General features: G+C 38.6%; 1 non-coding gene across 1 annotated transcript; it reads left to right on the top strand.

Moving 5' to 3' along the window:
- The first annotated feature begins 6,169 nt into the window (after positions 1-6,169).
- Positions 6,170-6,276, top strand: LOC121206507 (small nucleolar RNA R71). The gene has a single exon (XR_005901545.1). It is a non-coding gene; the product is annotated as a small nucleolar RNA R71 (small nucleolar RNA).
- The last annotated feature ends 13,297 nt before the right edge of the window (positions 6,277-19,573 follow it).

Here is a 19,573-nt window from a genome sequence, read left to right as displayed (position 1 = left end):
GTTCGAGCCTGCCAAATTGACATGGTCGTGTGGTCTGCTTGTGTGAGGAGGTCCAGGCTGTGTTAATTTCGTTCTTTGGCCCAGTTTCTCCGTTTTTGGCCCATTTCTCATTCCTTTCGCTCTCCTATGCTCTCCTAAGTATAAAACATGAAATTAAAGAATTAAGAGCATCGAATTCACCAATTCTAATGGGAAATAATCCATAAAATGCATTAAACATGGGGTAAAAATATGTATAGTTTACGGTTTATCAAATGCCCCCACACTTAAGCATTTACTTGTCCTCAAGCAAAATTCTCAACTCATAATCAAAATAAATTCTTCTCAACTTATAATTTCTATCGATAATATCTCACATTAATCCATAAGTAATCATACATTGAGAATTCAACTAAAAGAACATAAAAGTTCCAAACATTCCAAGTTGAGCATTTTATTCATGCAAACATAGGTGTCTCCCCTCATCTAAGTAATTACCTTTGATTCAAAATATCACATAGTTTTGCATCCTCACTAAAGATTCACTTAAATTACTCGAGGTGTTTAAGGACAATAAATGAAGCACTCAATAGTCAATAATGAAAAGTCATTACCATAGGCTTGCATGAAAATCAAATCTCCACCACTATAATTTAAGATGATACATCAATCAAAAGGTCTTTAGAGGGTTGTAATGAGGTTTGGTTAGGGGTGTGGTCACAAGCTAAAAGAAAGGGTTAAAATCGAGGTTGAATTGAAAAATTGCCTAACTAGAAAAAGAGTTAATCTTCACTTGCGTACAATAGAGCTTCTTCTCAAAATATGGAATTACTAATAAATATACATAGTTTTTTTTAAGAACAAGTTAAATATTTATAAACTAACTTATTACAAACAAGACATAGCTAAGCAATTTCTTCAACTCAAATCTCGACAAAAATAGGAATCAAATTAATTTAGGGGATTTCAACAATAATGGGTTAAGGGTTGATATTGAGGTTAATACAAGGAATGGCTTGCTAGGCTCAAGGGGGTTTATTAGGGGTTAATCATGGAGATAGGCTTTTCATGGCATGAGTGGGTTAATCCCAAGTGCCTTAATCATTTTGATATATCAAATCAAATGGTGTGGTCTCGACATGCATAATCAAGCAAGTTCTAGAATAATAGTTCAATACTAAAGCACTCAAAGCAATAATAAAAGTGAGCATGAAAGGATTAATAGATGCTTAAAAGGCTAAAATATCTCACAAAAAATTATGGATTTTTGATGTTTAGACTCATGAATTCCAATTCAAATAATACCTAGACTTGGGGAAACAACCTATAATTTTAAATTCTTAAAAATCAACTTATCATGATTGATTCTCTAATACCTTAAAGTTTAAACAATCAATGCATAAATCCCTATATTTTAATTCAAGATATATCAATCAAAATCATAAATCAGTTAAAATTTATCCTAAATATGATATGAGAGCTTTTCAAGAGAACAAGGTAATCATTCAGGGATTTTTCTGATAATGACATGAATGCCCCCCACACTTAAGATGTACATTACCCTCAATGTACAAAGATAGGTATTATAGAATATAAAAATAAGATAGGGAGAGAAGTGAAACTTCCTGTATGATGAATTCCTCGAACTAGAGTTTTAGAGAGTAATCGGTTCGAGAGTGGAGGAGGATACTCCGGCGGTCGTAGAGGTTCATTAGTCCATAAGTCCTGCGCCAAAAGAATATTATATCTAGTGGTAGCTATGGTCATGGTCGATTAGGACATGGTAGTCATGGAGAACCTTTCCCGGTGGAGTTACAATAAAAATTAAAAACATAAAATAATAAATAAATATTTTTAAACATATTCATCACTGGATGGTTTGCGAGGTGGGACTGGCGATGAGATGTGGAGGTGTTGAAAAATCTGCTGTAGAGTCGCATCAATGTTGTCAAATTGTTGAAAACACTACTACTTGAATCGGTTGAGGCGTTCAGAGATGTCAGCATATGAAGCCGCCGTATGAACTAGACGAGAGGGTGGTGGTGGCTGGGTCAGTGGGTCCTCGTGCTGTGGGGGGACATCATCAGGAATGTCCTCGTAGGTCTCCTCCTAGTTAGATTGGGTGAGACGATACTGAGGAGGGTAGGTTCCTCAGCGCCACTCGATCATCCTCATGCTAAGCATGCTCGAGATGCCTTGTGGAGACATCTAGCCAATGAGGGTGAGGGATGATTCTTGGGCTGCGATGTTGAGGAGCCCGAAGTGTCGCGCCAGTCGAGTCATGTAGGGGCCAATGGAGGTGACCCCCTTCTGATGCCACTCCGTCTGGTGCTGAATCGCAAGGGCGATAAAGTAGGCAAGGTTGATGACGTGCCCTTGCGACATACACCATAAGAAGTAGACGTCGTGAGTCTTGACGACGCCCGTGCTCTCTCGTCTCCCTATAATCGTGTGAGCCAAAATGGCATGTAGGTACCCAGGGATGGTGGGAGAACTGATGCCTTGGAGCTGCTAGGATTGTAGGAGGCTATGCCAGGGGCCGAAGTGTGCCAACACTTCGAGGGAGAAAAATGTATGTGGCGAGTGAGAGTATGTAGTTCATTTTCCTCCTTGAACTCTTCCGTATATAAGCCTAGTGCAACACCCAACTCTAGGATACTTAGCTGGCGGACTAACCCACTTAGGCAAAACTGGACCGTGTCGGGATCATCGTAATTTGTCATTACAGTCTGAAGATGGAACGTTGAGCATAGTTCCATCGTGAGCTCGAGATACGTCGGCTCGATAATCCTAAAGAATAGCTCCCAAGGGTCGGTAGTTAGGAGGGCCCAAATCACATCAGTCATCTGAACTTGTTCTATGGCAGGCCAGTCGATGCAGTGGCCCGCAATTAAGGGTTGGCCTCGAAGTATTTGGAAAAGCTCTTCTTGAGGCCCTCGGGGGAACTGCAGGAGAGGGTGACGAATTTTTATCGTTGGACCCGCGGAAGATGACGCTCCCTTCCTCTTCTTCGAGGCAGGTATGACGACCTTTTTACCATGTGAAGATGACATGGTACCTGCGTTTAGAATCATAAAGTCATCTTGATGAGTAGTCAAAGTAAAAGGAATACAATTTTCAAATAAAAAGCAGAATTTCAACCACAACCAAACATAACTAATATAATAATTTCATGACCTTATCATTGTATGAAAATGGGTGTATTAATGGCATGTGTAGGACAAAAGAGTGAGGCTTTTCTAACAACATGATTGAAAAATGCAAATTGAATGATAGACATTGGCATGGAAATATCATGAGAATGAGCATGGTAAAGTCATGGGTATGAGGTTTCCTTAATAACTTGATTTAACACGCAATGTATAATAACTAACCTAAGAATGCAAACTAAATGATAAAATAATGAGAAAAATGAAAAATAGTTCGAAAGCAATAAAGATTATGCTAATAATAAGCATTAGTAACAAGTAAAATAGAAGTGAAAGGAGTAAACAAACGCTAAGGGAGAGAGATTGAGCGTTAAAAACGAAGTTGGAGGCGGCGCATGGGTATGGCAAGAAGGCCGTGTGGAGTTGCAACGGTTGGGGTCTGGGTTTTTGAATGGGGAAGAATGTGAATAGCGCGGGATATTTATAACACACAGCCATGGCACACGCTCGTGTTCCCGAATTTCAGCCCGTGTGATTCGCAAATTTCAAATTTGGGCACGTCTGACATTTAGTACACACCCGTGTTCCTCGGGCGTGTGGGTTCACAAGTCCGTGTCGCACGATCGTGTCTAGCATCGTTCACTTCTCCCATGCCCATGTGTGCAAGCCCCACGCCTGTGTTAATTTAACAGGTTCGACCACGGGTGTTCCACACGGGCGTGTTGAACGCCCGTGCTGTTTTGGCAGGCTCGACCATGGTTCTTCCACACGGGCGTGTCGTACGCCCGTGTTGTTTTGACAGGCTTGACCATGGGCATATCGCACAGCCGTGGCGTTTAATCGTAGCCCATGTTGGGGAAATCTTTTACCCTGTTTTCACACAGCCTTAAGCACGCCCGTGTGCTTGGTCGTGTCTCTGTGGAAACACCTGTATTCAAGATTTCTATTTGTAAGTTAGGAGTTAAATACCAAAATTTAAAGAAATTAATATTGTTAGTGCTCGAGTTGCCTCCCGAGAAGCGCTTATTTATAGTCTAAGCTCGACTTACCTCTCTAGTGAGTTGTCATGGTGGTTTGAGGAGTTTATACTCCTCATTCCTACTATCAATCTCATCAAAATAAGGTTTTAATCGGGTGTTGTTTACCTTAAAAGTGCCGAAGTTGGGATGATTCACCTCCACCGTACCGAATGGAAAAAATACTGAGTACTGTAAGAGAGATTTCCTCATTCGGTATGGTAGTGACAATGTGGGGATTTGTAGCATCTAATAAGACCTTATCACCAACCTTAAGTTGATTTGGGGAGGTATCGGGCTCGTTTTGGCGTAGTTTCAGTTTGTTGGGTGTTCTTGGTTTGTGCGTCTGCCATTCATCGAGTTCCTCAATTTGTAATCTTCGATCTTCATGAATAGGTCCTCTACTAGTGCTTGAGAACGACTCGTGTGCTTCTTTCAGACTCATCTTCTGCAAAGTAGGTTGCACCATATTGTTAGTTTTAGTAAAATGGTTTAAATGATCACTTTCAATTCCTAATGTGTTGTCAGAATTGCGAGTTTGAAGGGTGATCGTTTCGTCTCCCACCCAGAGTGTGAGTTCACTTGTGCCAACATCAATGATGGTTTTAGTAGTTGCTAAAAAGGGTTTTTCTAGAATTAAGGGAGTATTGCTATCCTCTTCTATGTATAGAACAATAAAGTCAATTGGAAATATAAATTTATCGATTTTAACTAGCACATCTTCAAAAATACCTCTAGGGAATCTTATAGTTTTATCTGCTAATTGAATGCTCATCCTAGTCTATTTGGGTTTCCTGAGACCTAGTTGCTTAAACATTCTGTAAGGCATGACGTTGATACTAGCCCCTAGATCAGCTAATACATGATTAACATCTAAACTACCAATTAAGCAAGGAATAGTAAAGCTCCCTAGGTCTTTTAGTTTGTTGGGTAGTTTATTTTGGAGAATGGCCGAGCAAACTGCGTCCAGCTCCACATGTGACGCCTCGTCCAACTTTCGCTTATTTTCTAAAATTTCCTTTAAAAATTTCATTTCGTTTGGCATCTGTGATAGAGCTTCAATAAATTGTTAGTTAATATGTAATTTTTTTAAGAGTTTAAGGAATCTACCAAATTGTTCATCTGAGTGGTCTTTCCTTGTCACGTTGGGGTATGGCACACGAGGTTTATATTCTACAGTCACTGGTTTGTTTGTATTTTGATCTACCTCAACTTGACCTTTGCTTACCAAAGTTTCTTGTCCCGGTTCTGGTTCAGGCTCAATGACTCCTTCGTCATCTTGAATATTAATTGTGTTGAGTTGTTCTCTTGGGTTAGGTTTGGTATTACTTGGCAAACTACCTTGTGGTCGTTTGGAGATTAGTTTGGAAAATTGGCTTATCTGAGTTTCGAGCCCTTAGATCGACGCTTGTTGATTTTTAAGTGCTGTCTCGGTGTTCTGAAAACGGGTTTCTGACACTGATATAAACTTTGAGAGCATCTCTTCAAGGTTTGCCTTATTTTCCTATTGGTAGGGTGGTTGTTGGTAGCCCGGAGGATGTTGTAGTCTTTGATTTCCTTGACCGCCCCACGAGAAATTGGGGTGGTTCCTCCAACCTGCATTATAAGTGTTACTATATGGATTGTTTTGAGGTCGAGGATTATTACCCATGAAGTTTAATTCTCGTTATCCATGTTGTGGCCATAGGGTTGGTATTCCGAATGGTTTGTTCCACCTCCACTTGTTTCGCACTGCATTACTGGGTGAACCTCTGAAGAATTAAGAAAACCATCAATCTTTTTATTTAAGAGTTCTACCTGATTAGAGAGCATGGTGACCGAATCAACATTGTAAATGCCGGTTGTTTTGTTGGCTTTGTCCTCATGACTTGCCACTGATAGTTATTCAGTGACATCTCCTCTATAAACTCATAGGCATCTTCTGGTGTTTTATTGTTGATGGTTCCGCCAGCAGCTGGGTCAACCATTTGCCGAGTCGAAGGATTCAGACCATTGTGAAATGTTTGTACTTGGAGCTAAAGCGGTAACCCATGGTGGGGGTATCTTGTCAAAAGGTCCTTATATCTCTCCCATGCATCGTAGAGTGTTTCTAAACCCATCTGCACAAAAGAAGAGATATCATTACATAATTTAGCCATTTTAGCCGGCGGAAAATATTTTAATAAAAATTTTTCAATCATTTGTCCCAAGTAGTAATCGACCCTGGTGGTAACGAGTTCAACCACTGTTTAGCTTTGTTCCTCAGTGAAAAGGGAAACAACTGAAGACGTATGGCATCATCAGAAACGCCATTAATTTTAAATGTATCGCATAGTTCTAAGAAGTTGGCTAAATGAGCGTTGGGATCATCATCCTGCAAACCATCAAGCTGAACAAATTGTTGTATCATTTGAATAGTATTAGGTTTTAATTCAAAAGTATTTGCAGCTACAGCAGATCTAACTATGCTTGATTCAGTTCCTGTTAAAGAAGGTTTAGCATAATTATACATAGTGCGTGGAGTAGGATTTTGATTAACCGCAATTGCAGGAGGTAGCTGATTGCCTTGGTTTTCAGCCATCTCTTCGGTTGGGGGTTGAGTATCGTCTTCTTGCTCATTCTCCATGTATCTTAAGCTTCGCCTTTTTTCTCTTTGGTTTTTACGAGCTGCGTGATCGATTTCTTTGTCAAAAAGTAATGCCTTAACAGGTTCTTCTAGTCATAAACTATAAAAAATTGCCAAGAGAAGGAAAAAGTAAATAAGTAAGTAATAATAATAATATAAAATTAAACTGCAAGAAAAATAAATGGCTAAAGTAATAAAAATTGAGCGTTCCTAATATCTTAGTTCCCCGATAACGGCCCCAAAAACTTGATCACGTTATTTCGTGATAGGTTTTAAATATTTATAATTAATCGTTCTTGAAACTAACCATTATCGCGATGTAGGCAAGTGTACCTATCGAGCAGTAGTATAGTTTTAGCAAGACCGGATTGTCGAACCCAAAGAAACTAAAAGTACTAGTAATGACTGTCTTTTTATTATCTAGCCTAAGAATAAAGAGGTTTTTATTTTAATTAACTAATTATCTAAACTAAGAACGCACAGAGAATGGAATTGGAGAATTGCTTTTGGAAAAATCGATTGAATGAAGACAATACCTAAGGAAAAATCCACCAAGACTATACTTGTTATTCTGGCTTTGAATCGGACGATTTATTCATTTAACTTGTTCCGTAGAGATCCCTAAGTTATGTTATTATCCCTATTCAAGACTAATAACGTCTAATCCCTAGATTGAATAATCGAGACTTTTCTCTAATTAACACTCTAGTGTTGCATTAACTCGACCTATGGATCCCCTTATTAGGTTTCACCCTAATCCGGCAAAATCTTGTCACCTTATGTCTAGGCGCGCAATCAACTCCGCTTAATTATGATAAATGTACTCTTAAACAGGGTCTATTCCTCCTCTAAATTAGAGCTTATCTTGAATCAGTATCTTGAGATATCAAAATAAGAATTAAGAACACATAATTAAGAACAAGTTAAATATTTATCATACGATTCAAAAAATAATAAAAAGATACGTCTTAGGTTTCATTCCCCTTAGGTATTTAGGGGATTTAGTTTATAACTAAATAAGAAAACATCTCAGAATAATAAAGAATACAAAACATAAAGAAAACCCAAAACTCCTGAAAGGGAATTGAGGAGAGATCTTCAGTCTTGATGATGAATCCGGCTTCTAAGATGAATCAATCGGCTTCCTTGGAGTAATTCATTACTCCTTCTTCTCTGTGTCCCCTTCTTCCTTCTCTAGGGTGTATTTATAGGCTTTGGAATGCCTAAAAGCCCTCAAAATTAGCCTTTTTCGAATTAGACTCAACTTGGGCTCGTCAGGGACATGCCCGTGGCACACGCCCATGTTCGATTACTTCAGGCTGTGTTCGAGCCTACCAAATTGACACGGCCGTGTGGTCTACCCGTGTAAGGAGGTCCAGGCCGTGTTGATTTTGTACTTTGGCCCATTTTCTCCGTTTTTGGCCCGCTTCTCGTTCCTTTCGCTCTCCTATGCTCTCCTAAGTGTAAAACATGAAATTGAAGAATTAGGAGCATCGAATTCACCAATTCTAATGGGAAATCATCCATAAAATGCATTAAACATTGGGTAAAAATATGTATAATTTATGGTTTATCATTAACCAAGGTTCAAATTAAACTATCATCCAAATTAACACACATATGATAACACCTACGTACATGCCACATAATCGGACCAAAAACAATTAAAAGACTACCAGTAACAAGCTGATAGTGTAAGCTTGTCAATGATCCGACCAACATGTTCTACAAACCAAAAACTACAAGATAAAAGAAAGAAATGGTTAGCACATTAAGTGTTAAGTAAGTTCATAATTAAAGTACTCAAATTACCTTAACATTACAACAAGTTAAATGATAGAAACACATTGGCACAAACATGATAATCCATGGTATTTGTATGCATTCATACTCTATCTATCAACATAACAAATGAATTAGTAACTTAACATAATAAGATCATACTTCTTAGCTCAATTACATAAACACTCATACCAATTTATTCCATTTTCCATTCAATTCCTACTCATGTTGCAAACATGGAAATCAAAATCAAAATCAATTTTTCTATCCATTACATTTTCGTTTAATTACCGTTTCCGCCAGGAGAACCTTAGTAATTTGAGTTTAGATACACGAAACTAATTTTCTCACATAAATTGACTTATTTGGGATGCTCATACAAGCTTCAGATCAAGGTTACTGTACAAGCTTTATTCAATGCTGCTCATACAAGCTTAAGAGAATCCACAACACGTGCTGGATTTCAAGCCATCAATAAATAATGATTCGATACTGCTCACACAAGCTTCAGAGAATCCGTAACACATGTTGGATCTTAAGACATTGATCATTAAATCCCTTATCAAACACCAATTCCTTTTTGGACCCTAATGTCATACCATTCATGTCCTAATCGTTTACTAGTTCACATGAGCATTATTACAATATTTGTACCATTACAATCTTTGTATCATCATTTTATATAAATACGTCATCCAATCACATAAACATTTCATATCTATTTGGTATTATTGTATTTATTCATAAATGTTCTATATATCATACTTTACGATTTAGCCCATTCAATTCCAAAAAATATTATTTTAACATTAATTTAAACAACAATAAAAATAATACAATACAAAGATAACAAAAAGTAACATAGTAAGTTCTATATTAACTTACCTAGCAAAAACAACAACAAGCAAGATGTTGAGGACTTGTAACACCCCTTACCCGTATTCAAAGCCGGAACAGGATACGAGGCATTACCGGACTTACATACAAATCGAGTCACAAATTTGCATCTAAATTAAAACTAGATGTATTCAATCATAAAGTCCCTAATACGAGCCTACGAGGCCCAAAACATACTTTAGAAGTGGTCCGGGACTAAAGTGAGAACTCAGGGAATTTTTACAAGACATAGAAATTTTTTGCTATGTACAGGGGTCACACGCCTGTGTGGTTTGGGACATGGCCGTATGGTCACACACGCTTGTGTCCCTAACCCGTGTAACTCTTTGACTTGCAATGCATGAACAAATTGAGGTTACACAGCCAAGTCACATGCCCGTGTACTAGGCCATGTGGTTAATTAAATTTTCACAAAATAGGTGCAGACTTCACACGCTCGTGCCTAATGCCGTATCCCTCACACGACTGAGACACATGCTTATGTCTATGCTTGTGTGCTCAATTCTGAGCATTATGTTTCTCAAAATTTAGGTGCATGGGACACACGATCGAAACACATGCCTATGGGGCAAGCCATGTGTTCCACATGACCTAGACACAGGCTCGTCTGTCTACCCGTATGGACAAAATAAAGGCTATTTACCAAGCCATTTGTCACCCTCATTTACACCTACACATGCACAAGTTCAAGGCATAATCAATAGCACACTTGGACAACCAATACATCCACAAACAAGGCCAATTCATGCCATTTCATTGTCCACACTGAACATATTTACAACATCATATTTTACCAAACCAAATCACACCAAACTCACATGTTACAAGTTTCAACATGGCTACCAATAACATGCATAATTTTACTTAGTTTTCCTAGCATACTAATGAGCCAACCTTAACCATTCGACAACAAACCCGTTAAGCCATATTCAACCATTTATCAAGCATTTATAAACCACATCACACAAGAGATAGTTGCACATAAATGTGTATATATATACATATATAAGCTTACAACCAATTCAACCAAAATGAGCCAAGTTACATGGCCAAATACCACATCAAGCCTTTGACAATTACAAGCCAATACATTTGGCCAAATTCACAATGGCACATATAAGAAAATGACCAAGCCCCAAAATGTTTAAAACCATTGGTACCCGAAATAATAGTTTGATAGTATGAGGTGATTTCTGATGATCTCCAATCTGATCTAGTTTTGGTGACACTATAAAACATGGAAAATAAAGTAGAGTAAGCTATATACCTTAGTAAGCTCGTATGCAAGAAATAAGTTAACCTTACCATATATTAATCATGCAAATAATATAACATAAGATATTATAATTTACCATAACGTCATGATCATTATTCACTTCCATCACAACTTATCTTGAAATTGTCATTTCATGAATTAATAATCACAAGCTTTGAGTACATACCTGTACAATCTCGAAATAATTTCATACTTAGTCTTATCATTGTCTTACCTGATGAACCACTAAGAATATCAATATTATATACATGGGAAACCTTGCACACAAGGTGCTACATATGTAGCCATTGCTGTAAGAATTTGCTTTAGACCCTAATCGGAATGGTGGTTTTGGGATCGCGAATCCAAGTCAAATAAAATTTTAGAATTATTTTCTATGTTTATATTGTGTGAATTTATTTGTGTGAAATTTTCGTGCTTTAATTTTATCGTTTGAGTGTCCGATTAAATAAAAGGATTTAATTGCATAAAATGAAAATGTGGTGGTTAAATGTGAAAGTGCTTAGTTGAACTTGTCTTATTAATATGAATCACTTATGAAGCAATTAGACCATTGACAATTAGAATGGACGGTACTGGCCATGATAATAATTGTTTTATAATTTCATAATAAAGGTTAAATATGTAATTAAGTAATATGTTAATATATATCATAATAAAACATAAATTAAAGTCATGTTCTTCATTTTTTATTATGACTGCAACAAGAGAAAAAAAAGAAATAAGGAAGATTAGGGTTCGACATTATTGAAGCCTGATTAAGGTATGTGTTTAGCTCAGGTTTTGATAATTTTTACGTCTTTGAGATCGTTGCTAAGTTATCTACAAGACCCATGCTTGAATTTCTTATTTTGGTGACTATCTTGAGTTATGCCATTGTTGAAAGCTTGTGATTTTTGTTGTTTGATGGTAGAAAATAAAAGATATGTGATAGATTAACATGTTTTGTATTGGAATTTTTGATGATTTTGAGTAATTAGGACTAAGTTACAAAAATAATAAATTGAGGGACTAAAATGTGAAATAAATGAAATGTGTGGACTTGTATGAATACTAGGAATATTCGACCTAACATGGGTGTAGTGAAATTTTGCGTATTTTGTGTTTTATGCAATTTGGACTAAATTGTAAAAAATGTAAAATGTCAGGGGTAAAATGGTAATTTGCCCATTTTTGTGTTTCTGGATGAATTTGATTGAATATTTGATTAAATAAGTTTAATTTATATTAATTTAGATCAAGAAAAGAGAAAATCAGATTTGGATCGGGGGAAAACTAAAGTTGTCGACTAGCCATTCTGTTTCGGTTTTTCATCGTTCGAGGTAAGTTTATAAGAAAATAGACGTTGTTAATTTTAATTAAATGCAAACAATATATCCTGGAATGAAATATTTGAACATATATTCATAATAGCCGAATATATACAAGCTTGGCAACTATGTTTGTGAGTTCGATTCAACCGAGATACGACGTTCGAAAGCCCAGTATGAACCTTAGGAATAGCTAGGATACATATGCCATGGCATAGGATTCCGATATGTGATGTGCGAGTAAGACCATGGCTTCGATATATGTGTGTGAGTAAGACCACGTTTTATACGTTGGCATCGATATGTGACTCCGATATATAGGTGTGAGTAAAACCCTGTCTGGGACAGTGGCATCGATATGTGATTACATGTAAGACCACATCTGGGATGTTGGCATCGTACAATATATGTGATTATCCGAGTGTCCTATCCAATTCTGAATGGTTCATTGGGCAACGATAAGTGTGAACAAATGTGTAAATTGATTTAAAATGTTTAGGTATGAATTAGTTTATTTCCTACTTTAAATAAGGTAAGTGAGATACTTGATATTTGTTATAAGTCTTGAATGAAGTAAAGGAAAAATGTATGTGAACATGGTAAGTGTGTTCGGCTTTATGAATGAATGATATGAAAATTATGGAATTGATTCTTCACTATGTGTATATATGACCATGTATATTCAGCCACATAAGTAGTATATGTATATGAAGTTATAATATGATACACGAGCTTGTGTATATGAGTGTATGTGTACTTGGTTATTCAATGACATTTTGGCTTTGAAGTTAAATGAAAATTTGTTAAATTAACTATATGAGCATTAGGCTAAGGTAATATTTACGTATGAAGGTATATATTATTTATGGAATTGTAAGTTTGAGACTAAATGTGATAATGATAGTATAATTTGGTTTAGTTTAATTGAGTTGATTATATTATTTGATTGTTTATTTGGTTATAACTTACTAAGCTATAAAAGCTTACTCTATGTGTGTATGTTTGTCTTTGTTTTATAGATTTTGATCCAGTTACAAGCTCGGGGATCGCCAGTAAAGCCTATCACACTATCGACAGTATTCGGTATTTTTATAAGTGAACTTACGAATCTATGGCATGTATAGGTTGAATTTACTCTTGAAATGTTGTATTTTGGTCTATATATATAATTTGAGCCATGCGAAAATGGCTTAACTTCCATGTTTGAGTTCGGTTTTGGTTCAATTACGATTTAAGTCTATTTTTGTTATTATACTATGTGCCATGTATGATTAGAAATTGTGTTATGTGTTTGTACATTGAGGTTGGTTGATGATTTCAGATGTGTATGAATGTAACGGCTATGATGTAACACCCCAAACCCGGCCTAGACGTTATGATCGGATCCGACGTGCCACATCGAAGCGTTAAAACATTTAGCCATTCTTAGTCCAGAAAATCGTACTTGATGTTCAAAGGGCTAATTCATTAAGGGTTAAAGTGAATGGAAGCTGTGCACCAGGTAGGAAACCGAAAAAGAGGAGGTGAGTCCATCGGACTGCTTAAGTTCCAAGCTCTTTCGGATCCAATCCTAGACATGCACACCGCCATTGACACACTCTAACATCGTGTATTTCTTTAGGTTACCATTGTAATTATGTTCATTTTAGAATAAAACATATTTAATTTTGGAAAACGTTATCATAGTAGAAGCCTTGTTCGAGATCGTGTTACTTTGAAATCAATTTATGTTTTTGAAAACGAACCCTAGATCTAGCCCATTTTGATAGTTAATATAAATTAAGTTCATCAAAATAAAATATAAACCAAACCTATAAAAAAATAATAGAGCGGCCTTATTACATAATACAACCCAAATCATCAAAGTAAATGAAAAATGAAGTCCAATTCACCAGAAGAAAACCATAGTGCAGAACAAGTGGCCACTCCGAATCCCTCGCAGCTCGAAGCCCACTATGGTTGGGGATTACCTGCATGGATGAAAATAGGGGATGAGTTTGGGGAAACTCAGTGTGTAAAATTAACCCAACCATAGCCCATATCAGCTCAACCCACAGAAACAGAATAAATCGGCCTTAGCCCAGAACAGAATACAGAATTAAGCCCATAGGCCCATAACAGATCAGATCAGATATTTCATGTATATGCAAAACCCAACCCATAATCAACCACGTACACCCCCTTACCAACCTTTCACCATGTGGGAAGACTACTCGACCCACCCAACCGCTACACGCCTCAGAAATATGCAGCATGGCTGCCAGAATAGATAATGTGACAGAGTCACCAGATACAGATAATCGTGGCAGAGCCACCAGAACAGATATATGTGGCAGAGCCACCAGATTAGATAATTTGTGGCATAGCCACCAGGACGCTTCCTCCATAATATAACCCATGTCCCCATGCAACAAATGCACAATCATGGCATACATCCTATAGAACCAGGTCATCATGCTTTTTAGTCATAAATAACCCTAAAGGTATAATGGTCAATTTACATCTAGGGGTATAATGGTAATTTTTCATGCATAAGGGTATTTCAGTAATTATTACCTATGGATAGGGTTTCATGCTCGTTTTAGCGTTCACCAAGTATTCAAAAACACTTACCTCGTCTTTTAACCAAAGTGGGCCTGTGGGCCCATTAGCCCAGTTTAGGCCCATTAAGCCCAAAACGTCATAATGCACAAAATATCGCATTCTACAGTCTTAACACTTGAATTTACCAAATACGTTAATCAGTCTTTCTTACAAGCATTCGCACACTCACAAGCCCCCAAAATATCGGCTTTTCGGCAGTTCAGCATTTCGGCTTTTCGGCTTTTGCCGATCCAGTCTATGAGAGGGTGTCAGTTACACATTTGATTTGTGACGATACGCTGACGAGATCCACACATGAACTGCCTACAAATAGATTACTAACACGTTAATCTAACTACTAAAACGAACTATAGCTAACCCCTTGCCATATTCGGCCTAAAGCACTTCGGCACTAATGAACCTACCTTTGCCGAAACTAGCGATTGTGTTTAGATTCAGTCGTTTCCCCTTGTCCAAGCCTCTGATCAGCAGCCTTTGAATCGCACTATCATCATAATAAACAATTGTTACAATCCCTTAGAGCCTTAAAGCCCAATCGACAGCCTCCCTAAGCCTTTAGGGATTTTGGCTTTTCTAAATCCCGAAATAAAGAATAGATTCGAAAATTGACCACCAGTTTCTTCAGCCAACGATTTCCCTTAAGCTCTTATTTGATCCCGATGTAGATCTAACCCTCAAATCCTAGCAGAAGTCGATCCTTTAATGATCTAAGAATTCGGCTATGCCCCTAAAATATGGGGTTTTTCGGCTTTTAGTACAGTGAAGAAGAGATGAGGGTTTTTGTAGTGGTTTTATCGAAAGAGGTTTGGGGCTCGAAGAAAGAAAGCGTTGATCACAAAGGATGAAAAAAGATGAAAAGAAATCAATAGGTTTGCTAGGAGAATTCGGCACAGACAATATGAACCTTCAGGTTTTTGGCTTTTGTGATATTCGGCTGTAAGGCTTAAAAATAAAAAGAATAAGGAAGTGGTGAAGAGTAAAGTGGTAGAAGAATTCGGCTATGGAGAAAGAAGAGGAGAAGGTAGGTGGAGAGAAAAACAAAGAAAAGAGGAGAAGGAAGGATGGTCAGAGAATCGGCACAACACACCCAAATGCCGAAACTCCCACTGCTACAATACCTAGCTGAATTTCCCATGCTAAAGTCCCTTGGCCGGCCACCTCTTGCTCCTTGATCTGCTCCTAGATTTCCTCCCTTATCTTTATCCTTACTCAATCCCCTTTTCATCTTAAACTCTCCCTAACAGAGTTCCCCCTTGAGTTCCATCACCTCCCCTTTTTGTGCACAAAAAATAAACACCTTATTTGCTTGTCCTGCTGCTCGAACTTGGGCTCTTCCTACACTTCTACACGCCACTTTTATAGCCTTCCCAGTGGCGCCACATGCCACTTTTCCACTTGCTTCCTTACGTCTTATTTACCCAAATAATATTTAAGACCCCAGTTAACCAGAACCCCCTTTTCCCTTATGGATCAAAATTAATTGAACCCTAGACTTAATCTTAAACTTGGGCCTTCTAGAGGCCCACTAACATAATTAAACCTACGCCAAACAGTCAAAACATAGAAATTCTAAAATTCACCAAAATTCACAGAAGTCTCGAAAATTAGGGCGTTACAACTCTACCCTCCTTAAAGAAATTTCGTCCTCGAAATTTTTCCTGATTCAAATAGATGAGGGTATTGCTGTAGCATCGCCTCTTCTGGCTCCCACGTAGCTTCCTCTCTGCCATGATTACACCAAAGCACTTTCACTAATGGGACAGATTTCCTTCTGAGGACCTTAACATCTTGAGCCAATATTTGCACAGGCTCTTCCTTAAAGGTTAAATCAGTTTGAACATCGATTTCTGCAACTGGCACGATATGAGCAGGATCAGAACGATAGCACCGTAACATGGAGACGTGAAAAACATCGTGAATCCTGTCTAGCTCAGGAGGCAGTTCCAACTGATAAGCCACTGGGCCTACTCGCCTTAAAATCCGGTAAGGCCCAATGAACCGCGGACTCAACTTGCCTTTCTTACCAAACCTCATTATCTTCTTCCAAGGAGAAACCTTTAAGAAGACCATATCCTCTACTGAGTACTCAATCTCCTTACGCTTCAAATCTGCATACGATTTTTGCCTATCAAATGCTTCTTTCAAACGGTCCCTAATTATTCTGACCTTAGCCTCAGTATCTGCACCAATTCTGGTCCAAGAACTTGTCGCTCCCCTAGCTCCGTCCAACAACTAGGTGTACGACACCTTCGTCCATACAGTGCTTCATACGGTGCCATTCGAATACTCACCTGATAACTGTTATTGTACGCAAATTCTGCCAACAGCAAGTAATCCTCCCAACTGCCTCGAAAGTCAATCACACATCCCCTTAACATGTCCTCCAAAATCTGAATGACCCTTTTCGACTGACCATCAGTTTGGGGATGGAAAGCCATACTGAAGTTCAACCGCATCCCCAACGCCTCATGCAACCTTTGCCAAAATCCAGATGTGAATCTGGGATCCCGGTCAGAGATAATCAAAACTGGGACTCCATGAAGTCGTACAATCTCCTCCACATATAGCTTGGCTAACTTTTGAAGCGAAAAGTCAATACGTACTGGTATGAAATGGGCCGATTTGGTCAACCTATCCACAATCACCCATACCGAGTCTTTCTTCGATGGTGTCAACGGCAACCCACTCACAAAGTCCATGGTTACCCTCTCCCACTTCCAAAGTGGTATCTTCACCGACTGTAACAGTCTAGAAGGTAATTGATGCTCAGCTTTCACTTGTTGGCATGTCAGACATTTTCCTACAAATTCCATTACTTCTCGCTTAAGTCCAGGCCACCAGTACAATTCTCGCAAGTCATGATACAACTTATTCCCTCCAGGATGCATGGCACATAATCCCCTATGAGCTTCCTTCAATATTGTTTGCCTTAAATCAAAATCCTTCGGAACACAAATTCTTCCTCGGAAACACAGAACTCCATCACCATTTAAACAGAACTCCAAAGTTCCCCCTTCCTTAACTTGTTGAAAACGAGCGACCAAAGACTCGTATTCCAACTGCTTTTCCTTAATCTGGTCTACCCAGGTTGGCCTTACTTGCAATTCAGCCAACAAACTGCCATCATCATACAGAATCAAACGAGCAAACATTACTCTCAGATCAGATACGGTTCTATGACTCAAAGCATCGGCTACCACATTAGCCTTGCCTGGGTGATACTCGATCGAACAATCATAATCCTTAAGCAACTCAATCCATCTCCTTTCCCTAAGGTTCAGCTCCTTCTGCATCAACAAATACTTAAGACTCTTATGGTCTGTGTATATAATACACCTTTCTCCATACAAGTAATGTCTCCAAATCTTAAGTGCAAATATCACTGCCGCCAACTCCAAATCATGAGTAGGATAGTTCTCCTCGTGAGGCTTAAGCTGCCGTGATGCATATGCAACCACCTTACCCTTCTGCATTAACACGCAGCCCAAACCTACATGTGATGCGTCACTATACACAGTAAAATCCTTCCCAGACTCCAGCTGAATAACACAGGTGCTTCAGTCAGAACTTTCTTCAACTTCTCAAAAGCTTCCTGCTGGGTCTCATTCCATACAAACTGTACCCCTTTCCTTATGAGTTTTGTCAGAGGTGCAGTCAACATAGAAAAACCTTCCACAAACCTTTAGTAGTATCCTGCCAAACCTAGGAAACTCCGTATTTTTGACATCGACCTATGCGGCTTCCATTCCAAAACCACTTCAATTTTTTGAGGGTCCACCTTAATCCCCTCAGCAGAGACCACATGTTCTAGGAAAGTTACCTCCCTTAACCAAAATTCACACTTGCTGAACTTCGCATAAAGTTCCTTCTCCCTTAACAACTGTAGCACTACACGGAGATGCTCATCATGCTTTGCTTCAGTTTCAGAATATACCAGAATATCATCAATAAAGACGACTACGAACTAATCCAAAAATGGTTGGAACACACGATTCATCAGATCCATAAATGCTGTAGGAGCATTCGTCAGCCCAAATGGCATAACCAGAAACTTGTAATGACCATACCGAGTCCTGAATGCCGTCTTATGGATATCTGACTCCTTAACCCTTAACTGATGATATCCAGATCGAAGGTCGATCTTAGAAAACACAGAAGCCCCTCTAAGCTGGTCAAATAGATCGTCAATCCTTGGCAGTGGATACTTATTCTTAATTGTTAGTTTGTTCAACTGGCGATAATCAATGCACATCCGCATTGTACCATCCTTCTTCTCCACGAATAGCACCGATGCTCCCCATGGAGACATGCTTGGCCTAATGAAGCCCCTATCCAACAACTCTTGAATTTGTGCCTTAAGCTCCACCAACTCCTTCGGTGCCATTCTATACGGTGCGATAGACACTGGCACCGTTCCAGGCAACAAGTCGATTCCAAACTCTATTTTTCGGTTTGGAGGCAATCCCGGAAGCTCCTCTGGAAACACATCTTGGAATTCCTTTACAGTCCTAACCTTGTCCACTGTCAGCCCTCCCTCTTTCAACTGACTTACAAATGCCAAATAGGCCTCACAACCTTTCCGAATCCATTTTTCGGCCCTCAATGCCGACACCACATTAGACAAATAATCCCTTCGCTCGCCTATCATCATAACCTCCTCACCCTCCGTGGTCCTTAACACCATTCGTTTTGCAGCACAATCCAAAGTCGCCCTATGCTTAATAAGCCAATCCATTCCCAGAATGAGGTCAAACTCTCCGAACGGTAACTCCATCAGATCTCCAGGAAAAACCTTGCCTTGAGTTTCTAAGGGTACATTCCTATACAGTTTGTCTACCCTAACCGAGTGACCCAAAGGACTTAACATAGATACCCCACTCACAATCTTCTCAGAGTGCACACCCAACGAGCCAGATATGGCACATGCAACATAGGAATGAGTAGATCCAATATCC

Source organism: Gossypium hirsutum, chromosome A01 (genome assembly GCF_007990345.1).
Source record: "Gossypium hirsutum isolate 1008001.06 chromosome A01, Gossypium_hirsutum_v2.1, whole genome shotgun sequence".
NCBI lineage: Eukaryota > Viridiplantae > Streptophyta > Magnoliopsida > Malvales > Malvaceae > Gossypium > Gossypium hirsutum.
The sequence above is the reverse complement of the archived record's forward strand: the minus strand, read 5'-3'. Positions and strand labels throughout refer to the sequence as shown.